Here is an 8,347-nt window from a genome sequence, read left to right on the forward strand (position 1 = left end):
ACATCTATACCAGCTGAGAGCTCTCCTGCTTGGTCACATCTATACCAGCTGAGTTCTCTCCTGCTTGGTCACATCTATACCAGCTGAGTTCTCTCCTGCTTGGTCACATCTATACCAGCTGAGAGCTCTCCTGCTTGGTCACATCTATACCAGCTGACAGCTCTCCTGCTTGGTCACATCTATACCAGCTAACAGCTCTCCTGCTTGGTCACATCTATACCAGCTGAGAGCTCTCCTGCTTGGTCACATCTATACCAGCTGAGAGCTCTCCTGCTTGGTCACATCTATACCAGCTGACAGCTCTCCTGCTTGGTCACATCTATACCAGCTGACAGCTCTCCTGCTTGGTCCAACGCATCCCACTTAAAATTCTGCAGCCAGCGCAGTTTCCAGGGCAACGCCGTGGCAGGAAGTGCATCACGTCCAGAGATGACGGGCTCAGATGGGTGCACTGAGGTGACCTGTCCTGTTGGTGAAGGGTACGTGGCTCTCCAAAACATCCTTACATTATATGACATTACAATACACTGCATTACATTACACTACATGAAATAATAATACATTTGTGCTCTGTGTGCTGAATGTGATTGCTTATGCCTTGTGGTTAACAGTATTGCTCTGTGTGCTGAATGTGATTGCTTATGCCTTGTGGTTAACAGTATTGCTCTGTGTGCTGAATGTGATTGCTCATGCCTTGTGGTTAACAGTATTGCTCTGTGTGCTGAATGTGATTGCTCATTGCCTTGTGGTTAATAGTATTGCTCTGTGTGCTGAATGTGATTGCTCATGCCTTGTGGTTAACAGTATTGCTCTGTGTGCTGAATGTGATTGCTCATGCCTTGTGGTTAACAGTATTGCTCTGTGTGCTGAATGTGATTGCTCATGCCTTGTGGTTAACAGTATTGCTCTGTGTGCTGAATGTGATTGCTCATGCCTTGTGGTTAACAGTATTGCTCTGTGTGCTGAATGTGATTGCTCATGCCTTGTGGTTAACAGTATTGCTCTGTGTGCTGAATGTGATTGCTCATGCCTTGTGGTTAAAGGCACGTTGCTCTGTGTGCTGAATGTGATTGCTCATGCCTTGTGGTTAATAGCATGTTGCTCTGTGTGCTGAATGTGATTGCTCATGCCTTGTGGTTAAAGGCATGTTGCTCTGTGTGCTGAATGTGATTGCTCATGCCTTGTGGTTAACAGTATTGCTCTGTGTGCTGAATGTGATTGCTCATGCCTTGTGCTTACAGGCATGTTGCTCTGTGTGCTGAATGCGATTGCTCATGCCTTGTGGTTAAAGGCATGTTGCTCTGTGTGCTAAATGCGATTGCTCATGCCTTGTGGTTAAAGGCACGTTGCTCTGTGTGCTGAATGTGATTGCTCATGCCTTGTGGTTAACAGTATTGCTCTGTGTGCTGAATATGATTGCTCATGCCTTGTGGTTAAAGACATGTTGCTCTGTGTGCTGAATGTGATTACTCATGTCTTGTGCTTAAAGGCATGTTCCTCTGTGTGCTGAAGCTGATTGCTCATGTCTTGTGCTTACAGGCATGTTGCTCTGTGTGCTGAATGCGATTGCTCATGTCTTCTGGTTAAAGGCATGTTCCTCTGTGTGCTGAATGTGATTGCTCATGTCTTCTGGTTAAAGGCATGTTCCTCTGTGTGCTGAATGTGATTGCTCATGTCTTCTGGTTAAAGGCATGTTCCTCTGTGTGCTGAATGCGATTGCTCATGTCTTCTGGTTAAAGGCATGTTCCTCTGTGTGCTGAATGCGATTACTCATGCCTTGCGGGTCTCTCTCCTACTGGGGATTACTGTATCTCTCCAGCAGGAATAAGCATCACACCAGCAACCAGGGAAGGAACTACAGCCCTAGATACAAAACACTAACGATACCACTTGCTCTCTCCTTCCCTCCCTCCCTCCCTCCCTCTCTCTCTCACTCTCTCACAACCACCTTCTCTCTCACTCCCTCACTACCACCCTCTCTCCCGTTTTCTCTCTCCCTCTATGTCTTCCCTCTTTCTCTCGTTGTCTCCCTTTTTACTTTACCATCTCCTATGCTCTCTCTCTCTCTCCCCCTCTCTCATTGTATTCTCCTCTCTGTTCCTTATCCCCAGTGACGTTTCGGCAGCTGGAAGCTCTGGAGAAATCCATCTCACCCTGACGCCACAGTCACTTCAGAGGGGTTTGGATACCAAAACAGTTCCACTGGTGAGAGCCCCCCCCGCCCCCCCCCCCCCCCCCAGTGGATGTAATTAACTGGAAGACTCTTTGATTTGCTCTGTTGCTCTCCTGTAAGCTCCCCCCCACCAGCTGCCATGACAGACCACACAGCTCTGGGGGGGCGGGGGGGAGTGAGGGTGGGGGGGGGGGCTTCTCTCTGACGCACGAGGGCGTGCACAAGGACGGGCATCGCACGACTACACAACCGTCGTCTGAGCCACAACGACAAATGACCAGAGGAGAGGAGTGGCCCTTCAGCGATGTAGTGAACCGGCACACTTATACAGGGAGGCCTTGGACTGCAGCAAGTCCTTGAGCGTGTGTGTGTGTGTGTGTGTGTGTGTGTATGTGTGGGTGTGTGTGTGTGTATGTGTGTGAGTGTGTATGAGTGCGTGAGTGTGTGAGTGTGTATGTGTGCGTGAGTGTGTCTGTGTGCGTGTGTGTGTGTATGTGCGTGTGTATGTGAGTGTATGTGAGTGTGTGTGTGAGCGTGTGTGTATGTGTGTGTGAGTGTGTGTCTTAGCTCTTTAATTAATCAGCTTATGTGCAGACTTGAGAGAAGATTGCTGCTCAAAACTGATTGATTGTCCGGCTTACCCAGCAGCCCCCCCCCCACCCTGCCACCCCCAGCCCCCCCCCCCCCCCTAAACTGGCACTCGCTGCTACACGGGAATGGCACTTCAAAGGCACAGACATCAGCATCGCTGCACACTCCTGGGAAAATCAGGCCAATGCCGCAGAAGCTATAAATATCCCACTGCTGCGAAACAAATTAAGGAGGGGGAGCGTGCACGTGAGCGCCTGGAAGCGTGGGGGGGGGGGGCGGCAGAGACGCCGGGCCAGGGAGAGCAGAACGATGTGACTTTTTAAAACTCTTCCTGTGTTTTGTCAAAGGGTCAAAGGTCAAGCCCGTCAGCTGTCAGTCACTCGGCCACGGTCAGTACGCAGCCCTGATGTGTTTTAGTGCAGTATTAGCACACACTATAGGGGAGAGAGAGAGAGAGAGAGAGAGAGTGAACAAACTCTCTCCTGTCAGATTACAGCTCTCTGGGTGGCATGGCTCTGAAATGTTGGATAAATATGCGCCTTCTCCAGTTTACCGTACAGTCTGACGGTCACAGAAACTCAGTTTAAATTCTCTTAGCTCCAGCGAGGTTACAGTAAGCCCTGCATTGTGTTCATGTATGCGCTCTGGAAAGCAGGCTGTTGATCTGTCTGTCTGTGTTATGGCACGGGGGGCCCTGAAGCCATGCCAGCCTTTCTGTCTTCATTTTAAAGTCCATATTGGTGGTCCCTTTTCCCTTCAGGCAAGTACACGTCTTCTGGCCTATTTCGAGGTCACTGGGGTGCTCGGAAAACAGGACTCTCAATGCCGTTGTTTGTTTTTGTTGTTTTATGTGTATTGTTTTGTGTAATTTTTGCTTTTTCCGAATCTGATTGGCTATACAACAACAGCGACGCCTTCAAATACTGGTTTAGTCAACATCCAGAAAGTGATCTGCAAGGAAATCAACAAACCATGAGTGGCTGTTCAGGGATTCTTGTGAGTAAATCCATTCATTCGTTCATTTCTTTATTTATGATTAAACTATATTTTTACGCAGAAGTTATCCACTGCGACGTTTTTTTCCAACAGAGATTAGTGAGCTCCGTTTATTTCCGTTGTCTCCCGTTTTACGTGACTGGATGCAGCTCTACGCTCTGACGCCTTTCCACGGGTTCTATAATAGCGCCTCTAGCGATCAATACCCGTCATTGCACAGCAATATTTGACATGTTTTGGTGGCCTTTCATGTTCCCAATGAGTTTATTGCCTCAGACACCGGCAAACTGTGGCTTAGAGGCAATAGAAACCAAATAGAATTCCGATCATAAAGTTTATTAAATCGCCGGACAAGCAAAAAGTACACCCGTCTAGAGCGCGAGGGTATCGGATTCAACAGGTTGGGACACTGGTTCGTTTCTGATGTTTAATAAGGGCCTGCTTGTTAGGCTGCAATGGACCCAGTCCTCTTTTCTTGTGCAGTTCTGTGTTTCCAGCTTAGAACAGAAAGCTTGCGTGTAAGAGCGCTGTTACAGGTGGCAGAGAGAGAGAGAGAGAGATAGAGAGGACGGAGTCTGTGCGGACAGAAAATAGGGGGGAGGGGTTACTGGTGAGGGGAGATGGATCGAGAGAGAGGGGGGGGAGAGAGCGAATCCGCCGGGGAAATGAACCCGTAAACCTGGCCCTTGAACGCGCGCGCTTCACTCAGTTCCGAGGTGAGTGGCTTAACAAAACGCGTGTTATTATTTACACGTTTATACGTTTGTGTTCCGTTCCCTTTTTTACACTTGTAAATGCAGACGCGGAATGGGGAACATGCAGGAGTCCTTGTTTAACTACTAACGCGGTCTCTTAATTCGTTGGCGTTTCGTTTTTCTCTGTTTTGCACCACGCGGTGCGGTTGGACAGAGAAGGACTCGCACGTAATGTTACAGCATTTATTCATTTTAGGAGCGATAACATCGAGTAACAAAGACTCAGCCGTCTAATGGACAATAGGGCGAATTACCCAGCCAATAATCCACCGTGGTTGTGCGCTGGTTTAATGGAAAAACAAAACAAAACACCTGCTTCTCCCATGGCCGTTTCTTTTGAATGTAGCTGCCCAACAGTATACTCTCTACCCGATGACTGAAGTGGGTTACCGTGCGCGTTGCCTGTGCGGAGGGCAGTATGTCAGCTGATGTTGTGTTTTGGGATAGCGTTTGTGTTCAGTGTGTCACGGGCGGATCGCGAGGGAGATTGTAGAATTTTCAGCGTCTGTAAAGCGAATTTAAGCGTTGCATATTTCAGAAGTACCGCTTAAAAGGCGGCAATCCACTGCCATGTATCGACCGGATTTATTTGATGTTTAGCATATGTACCATACCATGGGGAAATGCTTTTCGCTCATTTTTGTTTGTTTAGTTGTAGTATTAGCTTTTCTAATCTTTGAGATAATTGCGCAATAATTGTACAGAACTTCTTGATAAGGAAAGGGATACCATACGTTGTTTAATGAATTATTTTGTGCTCAGGGAATTTTTTGAGCATTAAGTGACGATCAGCAGGTTAATCTTCCTCTGCAGGTTATGGGACTGGACTCTTAACCCTAGGAGCCCATCTCTGAACATCAGGTCATTCGCAGCATGCTTAGCTGGAGTTTAAACCTCTAGACCACAGAACTGCATTACAACCGGATCAGCTCATTCTTATTCCACATCTTTGAGTTGCTGCTCCAGTTGGTGTATGCAGTTCTGTGGTCTAGAGGTTTAAACCTGAGGTTTAAACTCCAGCTAAGGACACTGCAGTTGACCTGACATGTTTGGGGTGTATTCTTTTAAAATCACTTTACAACCCAGCTGTAAATTCAGAAGTGAATAAACTGCATTTAAATTAAACTCCATACTGAATATTTTACTGAATGTGTCAGGGCCCTGTGTCTGTTTGATTAAAGTTTTTTCTTTTTTTTTTTTTTTTTTTTTTGCTGTTGTCGGATAAGCTTTGGTTTCTGCCCTAGAAAGCGCACATGCAGCAGGAGGCGTTGTGTGGGCGTGGTTTAGGCTGACAGGGACATGCAAGGTCTGTCACTGCAGGAGCACACTGGGGCCTGAGTCTGTGACCCAGGGCTTTGGGTAACACAGCCTGGTTCAGTGGCCCCCAAACCAGTCCTGGCCCCCCTGTGTGTGCTGGTCCTGGGGCCCCCTGTGTGTATGCTGGTCCTGGGCCCCCCCTGTGTATGCTGGTCCTGGGGCCCCCTCTGTGTGTATGCTGGTCCTGGGGCCCCCCTGTGTATGCTGGTCCTGGGGCCCCCCTCTGTGCATGCTGGTCCTGGGGCCCCCCTGTGTGCATGCTGGTCCTGGGGCCCCTGGACCGAGTTTGGGAACCACTGAAGCAGGCTGCAACTATTTGCCGGTGTCTATTTGCCCCCTCTTCCAGTATTTTGAGTGTACACACCTTCAGTTTATATTCTCTCGGCCAGCAGACAGAGCAAAATCCTTTATAATGCACAGTCCCGCGTATAACTCGCTGTATTTGGGATGTTGATGGGTTACATTACATTCAGTGTGAGAACTATTAATTAAATGTTTTATTTTTTTAAGTTAAATATATTCATGCCGGGTGTTTAGTGTCTGTTGTAGAATGAGAAGACTCATTTTGGGGGGGGGGGGGGGGGGGGTTCTTTGATAGAACAGTGTAGAGAGACAGGAAGAATTAGGAGGAGAGAGAGGGAGAGACGTGCGACAGGTCGGCGGTCGGATTCGATCCGCAGACTTCACGGCTCGCATTGAGCATGTGGTTAGCGCTCTACGGGCTGCGCCACTAGAGGCCCAAATAGGGCACGTTTTAATGATAAAATATAAAGGCTTCTTTAAAAACAAAGGTTTAACCAATTAATTTTCTCCTACCGCTCCTCAATCGAAGCCACAGATTGGAGTGGATTTCACTGACCAGACGCCCCCTAGTGGAAGCAACGGCACACCTATGGAATACAAAATAATTATGCATTAGATTGCGTAGCAACTATTTTGATATTAGAATTTTTAATGACAGAATACGCTTTAATTTGATTACATTAATATTAAACATTTGGAACTCGTTTTTTATTTTGCTCGCGTACAAAGCTTCTTTCCGCTTCTTGACCTTTACTTTTCTGTTTATGGTGTCTGTATTTGTTTACCGTATTGTGACCACACGAGGGCGCCGCTGGTTTACGAATGGATTCCTTTTGCTCGCTTTGACGGTTAGGGCTCGTCACGAAACACCGCTGCGGGGATCAGAATGCGCGTGCGCACGACGTCGTGACTCTTCGAAGAACTGTGTCCATAGTAACAGTCCCGGCCCTTTCGGGCTCTAGGAACATTACAATAGTTTGCTTTCTGTATAAAGTAGCATGTATGAATATCATGCATATATAAGAACGTAGAGTCATTGTCCTGCATAAAATAATGGTAGTTTTTGATAGGCTGCATATTGACATAAACCCATGATTGAAAGGTTTCATTCCATGACAACAGTTGCTATATAAAATAACATGAAAACAATGTGATTTTTCCACCAAAGTTGGGTTTGTGCACCTTGGTCAGGCATACAGGGGGTGCCTGGGATAAGTACCTGCTCCACACTGCTGCCACAATGCTGGGTGTGATTGCATATTTTCTATAAAAACCAGATGTTCCACCCCTGCATTTCCGCCTGCTTCTGTGCTGCATAACAGCCCTAAGCTCCGCAGTGCTATGAATGCTGAGTTTACCGTCTGTTTCGTCTACAGAATCTGCTATGGATACATCATATTCATTTAGCTGTGTATGATGTCGGCGACACAATAGTGCGTTCGCCAGATCAACGCGAGCAACAGCGCCAGAGCTGGCTAACGGCTGCCCCAGACCGGCGAGTAAAGATGTGCCATCACGTAGCGCACTAGCGCCAGTGTAGGCTACTGCACGCCAAGAACCGAAAATGAAAACTCAGAACACGCACGGATTACATCCGTAAGGAGGTCTAAGGAGAGCGACGTAAGAACACCGAAATACAGCCTGGCTCTGTGAGCGTCTCCTAGGCGGAGCTGTTCCTGGCGGGGGGGGCGCTGTTCCTGGCGGTGGGGGCGCTGTTCCTGGCGGGGGGGGGCGCTGCTGCGTGGGTCGGGAGCCAGAATGCCGCCGGAAGAGGTGCGTTGGCAGTCGGCCCCTAATTCTGCCGTCCCTGAGCACGGTGGGGAGCCTGTTCCCCTGAAGGGGGGGGGGGGGGGGGGGGCGCGCTGTGTTCGTCGCAGGCGGTGGAAGAGCGCGGTAGAGCGGTAAAAACACTCTGAGGCGCTGTTTACACGCGGCGGAAACACAGGCTGGAACTGCGTGACCAATCGGCAGGAGAGAGGAGCTCCTGCTGCCGGTGTTAGCCAGTGAGCTGCCGGTGTTAGCCAGCCAGTGAGCTGCCGGTGTTAGCCAGTGAGCTGCTGGTGTTAGCCAGTGAGCTGCTGGTGTTAGCCAGTGAGCTGCCGGTGTTAGCCAGTGAGCTGCCAGTGTTAGCCAGCCAGTGAGCTGCCGGTGTTAGCCAGTGAGCTGCTGGTGTTAGCCAGTGAGCTGCCGGTGTTAGCCAGTGAGCTGCCAG

The 8,347-nt window shown here is 48.9% G+C and overlaps 1 long non-coding RNA gene across 1 annotated transcript in view; it reads left to right on the top strand.

The window, feature by feature from the left end:
• The first annotated feature begins 4,390 nt into the window (after positions 1 to 4,390).
• LOC118228967 overlaps positions 4,391 to 8,347 on the top strand; it is an 8,935-nt gene continuing 4,978 nt past the window's right edge. Inside the window, exon 1 of the long non-coding RNA XR_004765584.1 lies at positions 4,391 to 4,476. This is a non-coding gene — a long non-coding RNA (uncharacterized LOC118228967). The remainder of the gene's footprint in view (positions 4,477 to 8,347) is intronic.

This window comes from Anguilla anguilla, chromosome 6, assembly GCF_013347855.1.
Source record: "Anguilla anguilla isolate fAngAng1 chromosome 6, fAngAng1.pri, whole genome shotgun sequence".
Lineage (NCBI taxonomy): Eukaryota > Metazoa > Chordata > Actinopteri > Anguilliformes > Anguillidae > Anguilla > Anguilla anguilla.